Genomic DNA, 20,875 nt, shown 5'->3' on the forward strand with positions numbered 1-20,875 from the left:
TGGATAATGTTAGAAAAATTACCTGAAGTAATCTATTCCATTCTGGTCCCCTCCATGAGTATTCCAGCAGCACACATGGGTGAGTTCAGCCTTCAAAAAGAAAATAAGTTTATTTCTCTGCTTAAGAAAACTCAAATCACAAGAGAAACCTCTCCTACTTTTAGGTCTGAGAACTTGACATATATTTAGCAGTTCCCACATGACTTGTACTCCAAGTCAGTCACATTTTTCAGGTATTCTACCCTTTATCTAGAGAACTATTTTCCTCACCAAGGCTGATAGTTACTGCACGTCAATGCTACTTGTTGCTCTCTTCATTGGATTTACTTTCTGTAGGAATCCACGTGTATTGAGAACTTTTCCCTGTAAAATGTTGAATTGTCTGGTTTCTTATTCTCACTTCTGTGCCTGGGAAGATCACAGAGCTGCATCCAGCTCTGGGATCTTCAGCACAGGAATGAAATCAGCCTGTTGGAGTGAGTCGAGAGGAGGCACAAGATGATTTGAATGATGAAGTTCCTCTCCTGTGAGGAAAGCTTGAGAGAATTGGGTTTGTTCAATCTGGAAAAGAAAAGGCTTCTGGGTGTCCTAATTGCAGCCTTCCACTACTTGAAGGGAGTCTACAACAAAAGACGGAGGCTTTTACAAGAGCAGATAGTGACAGGACAAGAAGTGATGGCTTTAAACTGAGAGTAGGTTTACATGAGATATTAGGAGGAAATTCATTACTGTGGGAGTGGGGAGACACTGAAACAGGTTGCCCAGAGGAACTGTAGATGCTTCATCCCTGAAGGTGTTCAAGGCCAGGTTAGATGGAGCTCTGAGAAAGTTTGCTGAGTGAGAGGGGTCCCCAGCCATGGCAGAGGAGTTGGAACCAGATGATCTTTACAGTCCCTTCAAATCCAAATATTATATGATTATATTTCCTGCTGCAATCCAGTTTAAAGTTTACTTTTATCTTTATTTTCAAACATTTAACAGTCTGAAACAGGGAAAGGAATACGTAAGATTTCTGGAATAAACCTTTATTTTCAGAGTTTTTTCGTAACTTTTCTTTCAACATCAACAGAAGGACACAGACAGCAACATATTGGCCACACTGAATTTTCTTGTCCCCTATGACAAAAGCTGTGTGATACTATTTATTTGGCTCGAACAGAGAGCCTCTAGGCAGCTAGTTACACCATCGCAGAAGATCCTAGTGAAACGATATGAAACTTTGTAATGATATATGTGCAAATAATTATTCAGGAAAATCCAGGTTTTCCTTTCTAATTAGAGTTTAAAGGCAAATAAACAGGACTAAAAATCTCTCCTTGCTCAGAGCCACATGTCCATTAACTGAAGAGAAATAAAACTTAATGAAGTAGTAAGAGGATCTTCCCAGCTTAAACCCATAAAAATTAATAGTCTGTCAAACACATGAGGAAGCACCATGTTATGTTAAAAGTAATCATTCTCCCAACTGTGTTTTTTAGGCATTTAATTTTATGTCCAAGACAATGTTTGCTGTTGCTCCTGTGGCTTAGAAGGAAAGCACAGATGTTGGTAAACCTAACCATCAAATAACCAACACCGTTAACTTCTCATAATAGTATTGCATAGTTGAGTGTCTTTGCTGTAAAATATCAAGGTTAAAGCCTACAAACCCCTACAGATAATTAATGCACGCAGTGCAACACTAACCTGTATATTGTCTACATGAGAAACTTAGTGGGCACTTAGCTAGACTATAAAATAATGCTACATTCCCTATGTCAGCTCCAAGCATCTCCATGAGAGGTCAATTGCTGCATTTTGAAAGCTATCCCATGCTGAGCATTCAAAGAACTATTTGCATAGAGAAATAGAAGCAACCAACATTTTATAAATTTATACCTTTCCTTGCTGAATGCTGGTTTCTCTTGCAAATAAAACTCCCAGACACACTGAACTCATATACTGTACTAAGGTAAATAGCAGTACAAATTATTAACTTTTACTATTCTATATTCTATTTGCCAGTCATTACTTTGACAGGCAAGCTTTGCTCTTGAAAGAGTGTCAGCTTTCACAGCCATTTTAATGAAAAGGCAAGAGAAGTGAGTAGTGTGCTCTTCTGATTCATACAAAGAGGCAATAGCAACTGATCTTGAGATCTGAAGACCACCTCTCAAATATTTTGACCCAGTGTACTTCCAAATATTTTCAACGGCTTAGGAAATGAAGTCTGTGTTTATTGGAAAAAAAAAAACAGAAATCAAATACTGTACCATGAAGGCCTGATAATAATTCTGTGCTTCAATTTTAAGTCTTTATAATGCATAAATATAGATAAACCTGTTTTACACAACCTTGCAAGATCCTGGAGCCCACCCCTGGATTTCAGTCAACTTCCCCCAAAAAGGAGTAATCCATGGAAGAAATCTATACTATGCCCCTCAACACTGAACTGCTTTTATGTGCAACAGCCAATATTTCATTAAAATGGTTTCCTAATATGAGGAATGGAAGTCTATCTATAACATCTATCTAGAAGTTCTCGGGTGAGGTTAATGGACTAGAGCTGCTATGAACTTCTAGATTTGAAAAATTCAAACTCTTTAGTAAACTCAATACTAAAATTGGTTAAAAATACAAGCCGTGATTATTCACACCATTTCACAACCACAGCAATGCCCCCAAAACAAAATTAGCAACTTCCCCCCTACATCCACATACTTGCACCAGAGCTAAGAATTTTGTTCAGGATACATAATCAACCTTACTCTGTTAAAAGCCAACTATCCTCACTCAGGAGGATAAATGGAACGACAACTTGCAAGACATGCAGTAATTCAGGAGCTCAAAAGTTGCAGAGGTAGTGTGTTTAATTTTTGGAATTATCTTAGCTAATGCATGAAAAACCAATTGGATGTGTTGGATTACTGCATGAGTATATGCAGAATTTATGTCTATCATTTATAATAAAGAATATTCCTCTTTACTATCCCATCTCTTCCTATTCTGTTTCAGGGTGAATTCGAAAAGAAAGAAAATAAAAGAAACCAAAAACCATCACTGACCAAATTACAATGGCACTTATCTACATAACTGCTTCTATTTGTGTGTGAAATAACCTTATTTACAAATAACCCAAGTATTGGTGTCAACCAGAAAACTTCCATTATTTTTGATCAGAAGCTATCCAAAGACACCAAAAGGTATTAAGTGCTTTTGTAAATGTAGTTACCGTCCCTGCTGTAATGGTAATGATACTGAAGAACATTTTCTGTGCTGTCTTGGCTCTTCCCCCAAACCTATAGTTTCAGCAATGTGAAAAGCAATTGAATAATAACAAAAACCCCCATTTCAGATCAATATGAAATGAAATATTTATATATTGAGTACCACAATAATTTAAAGTAACTTTTAAAAATAGTTAATCTGTAAGCCAACACAGATTCAACATGTTTCATTTTAAAAAATGTATCAAGGTGAAACATTTCAAATTCTCCGCTATTTGGAGAAAACTGGCTAAAAAAACAGGCCAGAATTTGACAAAAATTAGTAGTCAATTCTCATTCTCTTCAAAAATAGAGTTTTCAATTATTTTATAACTTGCAGGGAGGGGGAATATATCCTGCTTTGTCATTTACAATCAGTATCAATGACAACTTCATGTGAGTTAATGCTGCCAGATTTCAGAGAGCATTGTCGGACTCAACTCCACATTAACATTAAAAATGAGAGTGAAAACATCAACATGTCACTTTTCAGTATTTCAGCTTCCAAATCAGATGGAACAATTTCCTCACTGTCAAATTTCAATAGCCAAAAGAACCAAGGAGAATAATGTCATTTATTCTTCTGATTAGCCTTGAAATATACAGGAAATCTGGTATCACATTCTACTTGTAAGACTGTTGATACTACTATTTGTTCTTTATTATTTACCATGCTACAAAGTTTGTATCCTCTGAAAATTTTACCAACTATGGTAAAATTCATGTCATCACCATGATCAAAATTCATTTTTGTTGAGAAAAATAAAACCCAACACTAGAGGAAGAGCCAGGTCCTAAGTTCATCTTCCTCCGCACCTTTTCGTCCAAGAGCTACTGAAACCTGTAGTCTGGGAATGTGCCAAGCTTCTGACTTGCTTGCCATGCTTGACAGTATAGATACAGAGACTCAACAGATTGAGTCTCAACCATTGCCTCAACAACTGAGGCAGCAGGGAGCAAAAGGGCCATCTCCTAAAGGCAAAAATTCAATGAGATTGTGGAATATATCCATGAGAGTCCAATGTCTTATTCTACTTCTTCCTTAAGCACAGCAACTGCTCTTTGCTTTAGCTGAACATGGCAAGACCTGAATAAAGACCTACAAAAAGTGACTTGTAAAACTGAACTCTGTTTTTATGAAGAGTGAATGTTGTTCAAGACAGTCAGAGTTCATTTTCTAAAATGGGATTCCTGCTAGGAAACAGAAACAAAGGCAGAGCTAGTTAAGCACAACCAAATATTCCCAATAGACGTGGTGTATCTTAACTTTTATTACACTTCACTGTAATTACATTATCTGCCCTGATTCCAAGAACTGCTCCTGCTTTCTTCAGTGAATTACTGTTGAAGAACAACGAGATTGAGGGAGCTTTAAGCATGTTCATACATACATGAAATATAAATGATGTGGGTATATATATACACACATATGGTGTATGCTCCCTGTCATTTGTTTCATCCTAAAGAAATACACTGTGCATGACTTAGTGATGTTGAAATTAAGACATTAAAGAGGAGCCGCCCTTAAAGATCACCAGTGTTCTGCTGGGTTTTGTCATCATCAGGAGCAGCAGCACATCATTCAGAAAAAGCAGTTCAGTCTTCTGCAGTGCGCAAATATATATATATATATATATATACACATATATATATATATATATATATATATATATATATATATATATAAGTTTACTCATAGATTATTAACATAACCATGATACTCAGCAGTTTACTAAAAAATTTCAAAATTTCAAGCAAATTTGCAATGTTCCTTTTAGATTATGATAGTATTATTATAATTAAATTACCATATAGCCATTTAAAATATAGTAGTAACTTGATGTTTGTACTATGACTATTCAGTAAGTATTTATGATACAACTTACTAAGTGGTCAGTTGCAGTGCAGACAGTCCTAAAGCCATAGGTGAAAGCACTGAGATGTATAATGACTTAGAATTTATCAAATCAGACAGTAAGGGATTTGCATAAAGGAATAAATATAGGAATAAATTTTTCTGAACTATTCTCTATTGCATTTGTTTGAGTAGTAGTATCCTTGACTTTAAAGTGGAAAACTAAAACCATGAAAAGTTTTGCTGACTTTTATCATACGCCTTCACAGTGACAAAACAAAAAGCAGGCAAGTAAGGAGTACTGCCCTTTAAATGACATCCCCAAAACACAGCTGAGGCAGCAGCATCAGGGTGACCCCATCCTACATTTACAAGGACATATTGTTCCTCTCCAAACACCTGCAGGGAAGCAGCCACTCATCAGAGGGCTGTCATGGTCCATTTGAATATCTTGGATTTACAGGACTGCATACTCTGATTTAAACTTTATTTCCTGAGCTCATTAAAAAATACAACAAACAATCATAACAAACAGGAGCTCAATCTGCTTTTACCAGACTAACCTATCACATAAATTTGGTCCTTTACCTTGTAGGTCACAAGGTTTCCTGACTTATAACACTTAATTCAATTTGTGCACCTATGAGGATAAAAAACATTACCTAGCCCGTGGTGAACGTGCTCATCCTTCCTCCTACTCTACAATGTGGGTGTACCTTGTGTCACAACTGGAACTATGAAGGCCTCAGCAGTTGTGATGCTGTGGGAGTCACTTAAAATTTTTTAGGGGAAAGCTGATATTTTTGATATTCCAGCTTGGAAGCTTGATCTCTACCATTTCCAGAGGACAGCAGATTCTGACAAAACTGGCAGGCATAGATGAGGGACAGCAATTTGTGGAAGAAGACAGCAATTTGTGGAAAATAATGGCTGCATAATGACCCTTTAGCTCTTTCTGGCCACCTAATGGCACTGCTCCTGGGTACATCATGCCTTAGCTTGAGCTACATAAGCCAAAATCTAAGTAGGTGTTGAATAATAGTCACAAGTGTGCAGCCACAGCACCAGGTGGCACCAGGGTGTTCTGACAGTCCCTGAGACAAGGCTGAGAGCAGAATGGGGGAAGGAGGAAAAGGGAGCACAGCTTGGCTGTCCAGCTGACTGTGAGTCACCCTAGCAGGCAGATTCTCACACATGGGAAAACAGTACTCAGTTTTGCCAATGCTGTTGAGATCCTACTGTCAGCTTTTAGCCACTCAGAGCGTGTTACTTGCTTTCTTCCTCAAATCCTTGCACTCCCCAATGTCTAGCGAAGGTCAGGGCCAAAGAGCTCTGTGCCAAGCCCACTCAACTTGGCACACAAGCCACCCCATCTCCTTGGCTTGGGATCAAACCTCAGAAAGCTTTCAGTGTGCATCAGAACTCTTTTAAAGTCTGTTGCAGCACTAGGACATGACAAGCAGGCAGTGGCTCAGCCAGAGTGGCTGCAGGGCAGAGCAATGTCACCCAGCTGCCCTCTGCATGCATCACTGGCACTTTGTGCCACAGAACTACGAGTACGAGCAGCCTGGTCACATAGTCTCCCATCTTTGTCTGTGAAATAGAGAGAGCTGCACTCCCTCTTTGTCTCCATAACAAAGGACTGAGAATTCTCTTGCTAAAAATTACAACAAAGGCTATTTTTTAAAATTAAAAAAGACAAATAAAAAATACTCAGCAACTTAGTGCTATCACAGAGTTCATGACCATCTCACTCTTTTGACAGTAGTTTATTATGTATAGGAAAAAAAAAGTCCCCCCAAAAGAACATTCCTATGCTTAATTCTGATGTTCATATCCCATACTGAGTTCTTTCAGCTGAAGATGAGTTTACTTTTGAAATGTCTAACTCTACGCTGTAAAAAAAAAAAAAAAATCAAATTCAATATTAGCAGTCTTTAAATTGAAATGTAATGATTAATTTAAACAAGAAACTATTTGATATTCTTTGTAAGAATTTTCCTTCTTTGTAAGGAAAATACATACTTGATTTTGGCTGTTGATTGACTATTTTCTCAATTTTTTAAACTGTCAAAATTACAACGACTAGGTAAAAAAAAAGGAGAAAGAAAAAATAGGATAACAACATGTGCTTTTGAGGCTAATTTGCTGATACAGGTCAGAAGGATATAACAGCTCCTTCTCTGCAGTAGCAAGCAGGAAAAGATGCTCAGTTCAGGGGTCTGCCTTGAGGTAACAGTGATTTCTAGGCAATGTGCTTATGCAGACCTCCACATGATTCAAGGTTCACCTCAGGTTCAAACACCTGGAGGATGCAGATGCTTACAGTAAACATCACAAACCTTGTGACTCAGAAGCCCATAGCACCACAGGCTCAAATCTAGGACCAAAGGTTCCTAAATCACTAAGAGTACTTTCACATACTATGAAACATTTGGAATTTTCAGAAGTCCCAGTCTGTGTCCTCTGGCAGGGTCCATGGGCATTACAGCACTATTCATGCAGTTATACTTTTTAGGCCCATTTGACCCTTTTCCTTGACCTGTCAAGTCCTGTGTTTCATAGAGCACTAAAGCATTGAGGAGGAGGAGGAATTAGTTGACCAGAGGTTATCACTGAAGTACATTTTTTTAAAAAGTTGTGGTTTTGGTTTTTTTTTTTGGGGGGGGGTATTTTGTTTTAGTTTCATTTGGTTTTTAACTGAGGCTGAGTTCTCTCATCTAATTGAAAAAAAACAAAAACACTCTAGTGCCTCTAAATCTGGAGGTGCTTCTCTCTGGAATTTTTTTGCTTGAGGAAATATTACCGCATTTAGTATTTTTCAGTTGTAACAATTTACATGTTGAAATTATAAATAATATTTTTAAATATATATCCAAAATTATCTACTTCCAAACTTTTTTCCACTGCTGTTTATTTCTAGATTAAAATGAAAGGAAAAGTTTTATCTACTTTGTGGTAAGCTCTTTTTGCCTTTCAAAAACTCATCCTCCTCTAGAGCCTGATCTAAGTAGGAAACCTCTCTTAAACCAGTGAGGCTACAAGACTTTATAGACAGACATAACCAATAGACATGGTTACTACCTTACTCTTCTTAAGTGGAGAAAATCTTACCATCTGCTAAAACTTCCCTGCATCCTATCATTTAATGTATTTTCTTCATAAGAAACTGATTCATGATAGTGAACATAGGAGCTATTTCCTATGTGAATTCAGATATATATTTTTTTTACCCTAAAAGTAACAGTTTATTTTAAGAGTACTTCACAATGCATGAGAAATATCATTGAACAGATGATTTGGTTTAGCAAGAGCGCACTAATATTTGCCTTTCTGCAGAGAAGAAAGTTGCTGCATTTTTGATACACAGGCAATTAAGAGGTCACTGGATACTCTGTAATTGTATCTACTGATTCTGTAGACTGTAGTTCAAATTCAGATTTTTGCTACGAAACTAACTGCATTTATGTGTGAGCTGTGAACTATAGCTCACTGGACTGAAATATTCTAGGATTTCACAGTCATGACTGCAGGCATTTTTGTTGAAAATGGTGGTTTGTGCAGAAGAGTCTTCGTGCTACACCATCACCATCATTTGAGACTTTCTCTGTGAGATTACAATAAACTCAAATCATTGAGGGCTGATTTAAGGTGAAATTACAATCCTATCAATTTATGCTCTGTGGAGCAGGAGGATTTGAGAGCTAGCTGACACGTGTTATAGAGGGAGTTAAAAATTTGACCAAAATTGACCTGTAAGACAGTCGGGAAACCAATACTACCTAGTAAGGCACATTTATTAGGCAGACATTATTGGGTAATACCAGCCCACTTGATCATCCAACTCCAAACAAGCCTGAAGACAGCTGAAAATTCCAGGCAGTAACAAACATTTATGGGGGAAAATGCTTGCAGATTATTTTCTGTCACCTGTAATGCAGAGCAGAACACACTGGGTTTGGCAAAAGTATGTAGCATGCAAAGTGTGTAGCATGCAAAAATGCAACATTATTTAATGAGTTGCAACTGAAATCAGTTTTACTTATTTTATATTGCTCTATTAGATTACAAAGCCATTTTATGTGAAAACAGATTTCTAAGGGGTGATTAATAAGGCATAGTTAGGTGCTGTTGCCTAGTACTAGAGCCCAAGGGAATGTTGTACTGTACTTTCCTGTAAACTTGCTGCCTTATTAAGTAGGTGGCTAAAACTAAGCTGATAAAAAGCACGTATTCAATGCATACTTACTAGACATGACATGAAGCATTGCTATTTTCTAGTTAAATCAAAGTCTGTAACACTACAGTTCTATACATTTAGCTTAGAACATCAGAGTAACTATAATCTAACCAGCTCAGATTAATATATCACACTAACATATAAAGTAAAAACCATACCAGGGTAACCTCAGCCATTAAATAACAAGTAGCATGAGGAGGAAATAACAAGTAAGAAGCTGAGTTTTAAATCAAGGAAGGAAAACCACGAAAATTCAGTCAGGATACCAGGTGGATTTTTGACCTTCTGCATGTAATTTTTTTCCATATGGCCAAGTCTGCCTGGAGCACAAAAATTTAGGCCAATAAGCAGTAAGTTGTGTTTGCATGCCAGATTTTCACAATGATTAAATTAGTTGTAAACAATGGCTTTGCTATCACCAGTGAAGCTGAATGAATGCTTAACTTGATTGCGAACATCAGGAATGAAAATTAGCGGTTTATATTATAACATTTTATGATACCAGTCCCTTTTTACCCCTGAAAATTATACTATAGCCTTTCAGAGGTGAATGAGACCTTTTCAGTCCTTTGCAAATACAGTTCCGTATGCAAACACAAGCAGTAGCTCTCAGCTAAGGCTCTCAGCCAGGCTGGCTGCCCTGTGCCAGCAGAGCTGAGGTCTGCCCTGTATAGAATGTTTGTCATACCTGGTGCTAAGCAGGGGAGAACTGGGAATAGAGTCAGGAAAAGAATTCTTGACACAGATGCTGTCCACCACTGTTGAAAAATGAAATATATAACCACACCTTGGGTTTAGCTGCCCTAATAGGCCAAGATACAGGAGGAATTGTTATAACTTCACTTACTACAAAAGACAGGTATTTACAGCAAATCCATGTTTGCATTCACTGCAGCTGTGAACCATTCCCCAGGTAGACCAATGGTGTCAAGGCCACTAAAAATTTATTAAAGTAGTGAGGATGTAATAAGATGGTAAACAAATGAAACAGATTTTGTGTAATAGTTTTCTCAGCATAAGCTCTACTATATTTTGTAAAGTAAGTAGTTAAAAGAAAATCAATATGGAATACAAGACATTTCACACTAATGTTGGAAAAGAGACATTCCTCAGCAAAAGATATTATCATATCAAGCTGTAAAGCATTAGGCACTACTAAAAAAGATAATCAACTAAATTTAATATTTACATTAGGATGACATATACGTGTTTGCTGAAGTTATTTATTTTGGCAGGTGTTCAGAAGCATCTTTATTTTTTAGGGCTAGACCTTCGTATGGCCTTGATTTTCTGAACAAATCCAGTTTTACTTAATTCTGTTGCTTCCTGGACTGTGCTGAGTAAAGGACTGTGTTCTGCTTAATTCCTAAATACGGGAAAGGAGTTACCTGAAAATAGATGGGGGGCAAGGACAGGGGAACTCAGTCAAGCATGTAATAAGCAATGCCATAATTAAAAGAGGGTGAAAATGGAAAAATGCAAAACCCAAGCCAGACCTGCAAAAGCATTACTGTTTCAGGTAACGTTAATATTAATGACATGGAGTAAAGGTGGCATTTTCCTCCTGCATTTACAGGTACATACCAAACTTCAATATCAAAGTAAGGAAGTAATACTTCTTGTATCAAATCTGGGAGCATACTTTTTTTTTCACTGACCATGCAGAGATGTCTAAATGAGACAGGACAAATTACTCTTCTGATCTGTTAACTGATCTCAGAGTAATACATCTCTTTTCAAAAGTCTCCTGTAATAGCAAAACCTTTTCACAGCATCATGAAAATCACTGGAAATGGAAATTTACTACAAAATGTATGCTACACATTAGATAAACCTCAGCTTTTCATACAAATCTAGCCCAACCTGTGAATCAATATTTCAAGCATCCACAAAACAATGTGACAAATGAGGCATGTATGGTTTTGCTGCTTTACCTGTTTTAACTCCATATTTTAAGGCATCCCTATATTCAGCAAGTAGTTGTCCCAGGGGCTGTGGCTGGTCAGACAGCTCCAGGCTGAGCCTTTTTAAGCTTTCCATAACCTTTTGAGGTTGGTGAAACTCCAAGACTTTATTTTCTCCATTAGAAATCCTCGTAATGTAATGCGAGAGAATCTCGCCACCTCAAGAAAATCTGTTTTGGGAAACCTTAAGCACTTTTAGTAGGTAAAAAGCCTGTGCAAAAATAAGAGCATGCAAATCAGTGTTAAGCTTTAACAGCTCAGCCAGGCTAGTCAGAGACTGTTTTGGTGGCTATGAATATCCTGTTAAGTTTCTCCCCATATATCCATTTCACAGGCTATCAAACAGCAATGGGGATGTAACAAAACAATGAAGAAAGGCAAAAACATAGTTAGGAACATAGGGCCATGGATGCATTTGCAACATTTTTAGTTATGCTGTACTTATTTTGGCAGCTGAAGTGCCGCAGAGTACACTCCTGACTTGAGGGAGGCTTGTCTTTTGCTTAGTGACCGTCTGCCCACAGGGAAGTTGAAGAAGGGTGAGAAATGAAGCAATAGCATGCTTTGCAGTCATTCCCAGGACACAGTGGTTTACTGCTCTTTATTTCCACCTTCCAGCAGCAATGACAAAGCATGCCTCTCAGCAAGAAAGGGAGATTTTATCCATAAATTTTCCCATTGCTCCAGAGGTGTCTGCCAGAATGACCACTGTACTTTCACAGAAAAAAGTGGAGAGCACAGAAGGTGAATATTTCTCTTTCCTCAAGGAGGTCCTGAAAACATATTTCTTCATATTTACAGAGGGAGAGACAGGCATAGGTGGAGGATGGGAAAAAACTTCCATGACCTGGCTAGTCTCCCTTAATGCTCTGCACAACCATTTTGGGAATCCACATCATCAGCAAATTTCAACTTCTCTGACTGAGGCAACAACCTCAACAAATACTCTTCACTCAGGCTTGCCCCGATGAGAATAAAGAAAATTTTATTTCTAGGTAAGTTTTGAAGAGGAAGAAGATGTAAAAATTATGAAAGGAGACTGAGAATACTGCAAAGAAAGATAATCCACAGAAACAAAATTTGGAGAAAGAGGATCTTCACACTCAGTGTCCTTCAATTCTTCATTTTCTCCTCTCTTTGTGGTGGTGACCCCTAAGGACCCTGCTATACTACCTTCTATATTAGCTCCACAGCAACCTACTGAGGCCCTGTGAGATTTTCCTAAGAGAGCAGGGGAAAAGGATGTGTTCTAAGTAACATTACAATATAGTAATCACTAGGTTTTTGTTTGTTTAATTTAGGCTTACCTAATGCATAGGTATTTGAAAAATAATTTCAAGCTCTTGGTGCAAATCTCTCTCTCCTCACCCTCTTGCTTGAGACTGCAGATGTGTGTTTTACTTGCTTCTCTAGACTTAAAATTAATGTCTTCATCTGCAGAAATAACACCAGTATAAGGATGAAGGAAGAGGAAGAAGAATAAGAAAAAACATTATTAGGAGCTTAAAAACATCCATACCTATTAGAGGGGGTCTCTACCCAATTTAGCTGAAGATAGGATCTGGAACATGGCTATGAAACCTTTTGGTCTCACATAGGACCGATGCTGAAAAAACAGATTAGAGAAGCTAAAAACAGAGTGAGGCATTTGAAATAGCTCCCTCCATGTACAGCTCTATGTAGACAAGAGACCAGCCTTTCGTGATTGTATAATTACAAAAACACCAAAATGACGTGATTCCATAAGCACCAAAGATGAAACCTGAAACCCTTAAAATTCTTTCAGTCTTTATGTATCTAATGAATCCTACAACTTTTTTAAAGTTCCTATTAGCTAGTTTTATATATAATTGATTTATTAAAGAAATATGGATATTGATCTAGCACCGATATCCAACTGTGACGGACAAAAACTCTCTAACAGTTTAAAGTTAGAAAGTGTATGTTTATTGCGACTCCGGACAGCGTGCGGATAGCTCCCAAATACACACCGCACCTTTCAAATGATTACAGAGTACTTTTATCCACACAAGAACTGAATACCCAAAATACAAATACATATTCATCATTTTGGTACATCCCATTCCTTGCTTTGTATGCTAATCATTTCAAAAGCTATTAAGCATGCGTATAGTTTGTTCCTTGAAATGGGTCGGTGGTCCCTTTCATGGGGAGGGGTCCCAAAATGAGTAAGTAAATGAAGTCTCCCTCATTTTGACCTTTCTACCTTTTCAATGCAAATAGGACAAATGAACCTTGGTAGAACTCCCATTCCTTGTCTTCAATTGGTTTCAGAACAGAGGAGGCCCACAATTGTCTTATGTTCCTAAAAGCTATTTGTCAGTTTCTATATTCTTCATTATAAACCCAGCTAACTAAACATTGTGTTGACAAGTAATCAATTATTAGTTAACTACTAACTCTTAACTTCATCAAGGTCTACATACAGAGTCCTTTTATTTTAATTAACTCTAGTAAGGCTTATCTCTAACTGAAATCTTAGCTCCTCTAAAATCTCTAAACCTCTTAAAGTTTATGTTTCATAATGAGAAATACTTTCTTGAACGTTCTAAATTTTAACATATCCACAACATCAGTAGATCCATTATCAAGTAGGTATTAATTGAAGTGTATTTATCACTAAACCATAGAAAGAGAATGTCAGTTACTAGCAATGAAATTATTAAAAGCACCTTTTGCAGCAAGTACTATTTTTTATTTTTTGAAGAAAGAACTCACCTGCATTTTAGACTTTAATGAGGCAAGGAATCAATAACATGCTATCAAAAGAAACATATGCCACTTTCTCTTGAGGAGTATGATTAGCACTCCACAATTCAAAATAAGGGTTACATTGATTCACTTTGCACTTTTTTAGTCCTTATGCATGAAAAGCAGAATAGAGGAAACTTGAAAGGTTTTGCTTTCCTTCCTTTCACCTCTGCCTCTCTCAATGAGCCATAATTATAGTGAAAAATGGAAAATATTACATTTCACTGGTTTCTATATTTTTATAGATGTTTATTTACTTTCCCATTGATTTATCAAATGTCATTCACTTAAGTTTTTGGTTTTTTAAACTCACTGCAGAGAGGAAACTTTGTGACTTCCACCTGGAAGTAATATGTTCACAGAAATAGCAGCTTTTAGACCCTTCTGTAAACATTTTCTATCTTGTAGAGATATTTTTATGCTAGTACCATAGTGCTCATTAGATATGTTTGTGGTTTTGAATAGAAGATACTAACGAACTGACTCTCACATGCAGTTTTGTCTTTCTTGCTCTCTTTTACTTTGTAATTGAGGACTACAGATGATTAGAATACTGTAGATTTTCTACCAAAAGTTTCAGAGAAAGAACATGTCACTTAAAGTCAAAAATTTTGCCAGAACCCCAAACAATATCTTTTTCTGAAGTATCTCATAGTTTGCTTAAGCTGTCCCTTGCCTCCTTGAGTAGGCTGCCTGTCTAAACTCCAGCTCTTGGAAGATATTACTCCTGTGTCATCTTTCTTTGTCTGCAGCAGAAGAACTGTATGAGCAGTGCCTGTCCTACAGAGGCATTCAGGGAAACAAGGGTGGTGAATGAAGTACAGTTTCAGGGAGGCACAATGGTCTGAATGTAGGAGATCTGGATCTTTAGAAGAAACCTTTCAAGTCAATTTTCCCTTGTCTTACCAAACCCTGGGTTGAAAAAGCAAGTGTTGGGATCCAGCTTGAGTGACAGGAGCACTAGTACAATCTGCTTTAAAATATTTGCTGGGGTAGGTCTTGCTGATATGGTCCTTTCTAGATTTGGGCTTATTTTCCAAAAATAAGTTGGTAAAATGGAACTGAAACATTACATTTTTCATCAGCTAATGGCAAGATGGTACAGTGTTTTTGTCAGAGTTCTACTGCAGTAAGAAAGAAGTCTTCCATTGCTATACATAAAGAAATTAGGTGAACATCTTCATGTTGCACGTGAAGTCAAAAACTACGATGTCTGGCAGAAGTTGCCCATGTATTTTCAAGCCAACATGCATTTTCAAACACATGCAGGTTTCAGAGTTTTATTTTTAAAATTTCATCTCTCAGTTAGCTCTACCTAATTTCCATTACTTTTAGCAGAAAATGCATATACACATCTACAGATGAAATGTTTGCCTTCAGTGACTGTTTAACATGAAAACCATTGCAATTTACTAAACTTTTACTATTGGCCTTTGCTTTCATTAACTTTGCTTTCAGATATTCTTTCTATTATAAAATGTGTATTATAATAAACAAATTCTTTCTGAACTTCACACTTATCTTTATTATTCTTGCCTTGGAAAAGGTATGTGAGAAGCCAACTACTCTTCATCAAGCAATATTGCATTAAATTTTTAAACTTTATACATGGCTAATATGAACTTCAAACAATGGTGGAAATAGTCCTTAAAGTATTAAATATCAAGATTTTTGATGCCTGGGTTATAAAATGTTTGACTTCAAGTTTAAAAATGATATATTTATACTTTAATAGATCACCAGCAGTTGAAATTACATGATATATCATTAGGAATGCAATTAATTCTTTCTGAGCATGTTATATAATTTTGGATATTATTATTGTTTTTGGAATTTGACAAAACTTCAAGAGACCAGACCAGAACCTCCCAAATGATTTACTTCATTTTCTTTTGTAAAATTAATTTACCCTATATTTGCATCACTTCTCTCAGCCAGTATCTTTAGCAGCCTGGAGATGTGACAGCACAGTCAGTAAGCCACCTGGTCATACACTGCTGTATTGGGTGCTACACAGCCCTTTCCTTACACTTCCAAGAAAAACATCGAGCAAACAGATGTCTTGAATTCTCCTGAGCACAAGAATACTTCAAAATTAGCATGGCTGGTCTCTCTAACACAGATAAAGAACAAGAAAAACAGACATGAAATGAAACATATTCTTGTTCTCAGGGCACCATCTTAAGGTCGTATGAAGCCTCTTTCATTCACGTCCAACATAAAGCCTTTTTTTCATGGCTGAGCAGACCTTGCTCTCCTTAAAACTGGAATAATGCACCACTAGCCTACCTGCATGTGTGAAAGATAAATGCAAAATAACATCAAGAAGCTCTCTGCTCTCTGAATTCATTTGTACAGAGGGAGCTGGGAAAGTTAAGAGGAAAGCACTTAGCTCAAAAAATTCATCAGATTACATATCACTCTTGAGGCGCAAACATACATCCCATTTAACATGTTGGAAGGAGGCTGGGAGAAGGACAGAAAAGAAGCTTTTAAAGTGGCTGCTCACTTTCAATTTCCTCAGAAAAAGATAAGACAAGGACCACAATAAAGCCTGTCACAACAATTTTGGAAGATGTAAAAGCTACGTTTTCCTTTCAAACAACTCCTTTGAGCACTCCATGTTCTCAACAACGGTAATTGAACGACAAAGCTTTTACAGCTTCTGAAATGCTTGTCCCTCTTCCCTCTTCACATAGATCAAGGACAGTAAGAGGGTAATTACTGACTCACTTGCAATGCACAGCCACCAAAAGCTTGAAAATCAGTAGATATGTAATTTTTATGTTCTTAGCCCTTAATTTGATAAAACAAATGGACTAAAGAGGGCTTTTGAAGACATTGGCTCTTCTCTTTTGCCAAACCATTATTTTACAGAAGTTAATTTTTTCTCTTAAGCTTCCTTTTTAGATTAACTACCTGCAATGTCCTATAAGGACCTGGTATTGACCTACTTAACCACAGGAGGGTCATTCTTGCTTAGGCATCTCCTTATTGTACTTACATCTACATTGCTTTTTTACTAGGCACTCCTTCATGCCTGCAGTGGTTGAGAGCCTTTTGCCCTACAGATCTTCAATTCTCCCTTGGACAAGGTCAAACTGTACCCATAGTGCAAACTGGCTGCTTTGCCTCCTAACTCAATGCCCATCCACACTGTTCTTCAGCTGGAGAGTGCAGTCTCACCTGCCCTGCATCCATTTGCTTCTCTCATTACACCACTGCCACAGAACTCTTTGCAGAAGGACATGTCAGGTGCTCGATCTAAGTTACTGCCCAAATCCTGCCTCTTCTCCCTCTGTTCCTATTGCTGACAGGGTCATTGCAACATCATGAGCAGGTTTGGAGGGAGATGTGACATGAGCAAGGCTGCTTCCTCAGCTCTAGCTGCAATTTGTGTTACTTTAAAGTGATCATGCAACCATGGCCTGAGATTTTTTAAGATTTGTGTATAAGATGAATGTGCCATACATGCACAACAATACCGAGTGAGTTTATGGTTGAAGTGACATGTTTCACAGCTGTGTGGCTTGCCTGCGTGGTGGTGGCACCACAAATTAGGACAGCCTAGTGCACAGATTATTTGGGACAATGGGAAACTCAACCCTGCTCAAAATAAAGGCCTAAAAACCCACTAAAGAGCATTCAGTGTGGATGGAGGTCTACATACCTATATCTTCCTCAGCACCAAGGCACCACAGAGCAAGTTTAACAGCCAGCCTTGGAAAACTCTTCCACTTTCTCTTCATGTCAGCATCCACATTCATCTGCATCCTCAAACCTGAGATTAGCTGTAGGATAGGGCTCCCTTTTCCAGATGCTTGTCTGCTTTCCTCTTTTAAACTATCACATTCAGAAGGTGTCATGAGACTTGCAAAAGCATCACTCATTGCATTTGCCATTTTGTGTAAACAATGCCCACATAATACCAGCAGTCAGACATAATACACTGTACTACATTCTTTGTCTTAACTGATAGTCCCTTAGAAACCTTACTGTTATTTGTATCTAATCTGGGGCTAGGGCATCCAGAGAAAAATAATTCAATATCCGACACCTACTTCCAGAAGAAAAGAAAAGGAGTCTCTGACTTTAAATTTGCAATTTACAATGCAGAAAAAGTTAAAATGTTTAGCAAGTCATCTGAGTGACAGGTTCAGTTGCAATTCACATCTTTGGATCAAGCATATACAAGATACCTCAATGAAAGTATAAAAGCCTTTTATGAAAGTATGCAGAAAACCGTGACATTAATAGTAGATTGCAAAAAGAGGCTATAAAAGACTCTTTTGATTACTAAGTATGACCCTCTACCTTTGATGAGATAATCTAACCTCTTCATACAATTATATCTGTGACGAAAACACAAGTGAGGCAATTTTTGAAGTGATACTGGAATTGCTATTTCAATAAATCACCAAAGGGAAGCTGCCGTTTTTTTGTGCATTACAAGCTAAAAAAACCAAACCAAAGCAAACAACAAGCATCAATTGAAAGGCTAAAGTATGGAAAACAAAAGAAAGGAAGCTAGAACTACTGATGTCCTCAGCACACAACTCTGAGTCAATGCCCCAAGCCATCCAAAATAAGCCTCCAGAGAGTGCTGAACTCTTCTTGATATCATTCACTGATGTTAAACATTTGTCCCATTTGTGTGATAGATAAGTGCTAATAACTACTTGCCTCACACATTAAATAGCTTTTGTTATAAGCACTGAGAAATGCCACAGAAACAGAATAAATTTTTTTTCAAATGAGATGTAAGAGGAGGGGAGGTGGAAGGGAGGAAAAGAGTGGAAGGGACTAAGTTCTACACCCAAATAACCAGAGAGTAAAGTAGAAATTTTGTTAGATAAGTGAACAACAAAAGGCAAGACACAAAGCAGTGTGCAGATTTGAACAGCAGAAGAGCAATGTGTACAGAAGTAATAAAGAAAACCCAATTTTTATAAATACAGGAGGATCATGTCTAGGGTTAAAGGAATGTTAGACATTTCAAAGCATGAGTGGATTATTAATAACAAGACTTGACTACAAAAGAGTTATTAAGTCAAATAATTATGGCTTGAAGACTAGGAACCAAAAGCTGTCCTGACTTCTACAGACAAGTCTTATACCCCAGGGACTTTCCTGCCTGCTATTAATTCTGTGTGCACTTCTCCAAATGGAAGGCAGCTGTCCTGACTCCCTGCTGCTGGAATCAGAGAACGGGTTCTGGGGACACTTCTTCCCTGGGTTACATCTTCTCAGTCCCCAGGGAGTTCCTGGGCACAGCCTGACTCCCCTTGATTCAGCTTCCTAGCTGGTGCTATGGATCATGCAGAGAAGTGAAAACACTGCAAGGCTGCTCTCTCATTAATGCACTAAACTATTGATTCACACATTTCTGGAGTTTTAAATTATGTAAATCAGTAATCTGCCTGTAATTGAGCTAGGTGTGACGGAGAGACCAAGACATGCAGCAATGTAAAAAACTGGTACTGCTTACAAATGGTCTGCACATCAGACATCAGTATACAGCATTTTTCTCCTTGGTGTATGAATGAAGCCACTCCAATCAGAACATACACCTACCAGCAGCTGAAAACAACAAATCAAAGCTTCTAATAGAACATTAACAGAAGCTAAATTTAAAAATGTGCTTTGGAATGATACAGATTTAACAGTAATGCCAGGAATATGAAACAAGTACTAAATAAAGTGTTTCTGCAATGGGAAAAACTGAACATTTTGCTGTGGTGCTCATAGTATTCATTTAGGAAAATTTATACATTTTAAAACAGTCATTTATGCCCACAAGTTCTTATAACTACAATAATTTAACACTTTTTATTCTAATCATTGGGATTACATAGCTACACTTTCAAATGCAGTTTTTTCAAAAAGTAAACCCCAAGTGACATTGGGAAGGATTATTCATGCTTCTAGTAAAAATGCAACAAATGTGTGTTGCACCCAGAAATATTCCCTACTAAATCCCACTAAGACATGTGGTTAAGCCACTTTCCATAATACAGCAGTAGCCATAAGGCTTTTGAGTAAAATATGCTTTGAAATAGACTTAAAACTAAAATAGAATCAGGCAGCTAACACTCATCACAGAATAATGAGTTTCTTAAGTTGTGCAAGGTGGCAATTACTTTGAATAATGAAGAGATGAGGTTGTAAAATAAAAACTATGCTGATATTTAGATAAATATTTTTACTAAATTCTAAAATTAAAAGTATTTAAGCTGGCTTTTTATTGTTTTATTGGAATTTAATTCTTCATATAAAAGCTGGAAACAAATTAATTTCCTTCAGCTTTTTTTTTTTTGTTTTCTTTTTTTTTTTTTTTAGCTGAGACAATTTCTTATCTAAAAGACTGTGCATGAAATTCAGAAGATTGCACTTTGAGTGTAAGCATTTTTTCCTATTCTGGGAATTATAGGACAAATATAACAGAAAAACTATACCAGAAATCAGAATGAAAATATGATAAGATTTTTTTTTTCATTAATCCCTATTTAGAACAATTAACTGAAGTTATTTTCATCTTTTAATCAATTTCAGTCATGTCATGGTTGAAATACATTTTCTCACAGTCATGTTCAATTTCTAAAGACAAAGTAACTTTAAAAGAAATTTATCTTTTAGCATTTCTAAAAACTTCAGTTAATATTTGTTCCCTCACATTAAAAAAAAAAGACTATACCAATTTCTCTTGTGTCTTAATTTTGATTCTTTTTACCAAAATGTGCGCAAAATACCTTTGCAAGGTTGTTTAAAGAAAACTTACTTAGTCGACATTATGACATGT

This window comes from Vidua macroura, chromosome 1, assembly GCF_024509145.1.
Source record: "Vidua macroura isolate BioBank_ID:100142 chromosome 1, ASM2450914v1, whole genome shotgun sequence".
In the NCBI taxonomy this organism is placed as follows: Eukaryota; Metazoa; Chordata; class Aves; order Passeriformes; family Viduidae; genus Vidua; species Vidua macroura.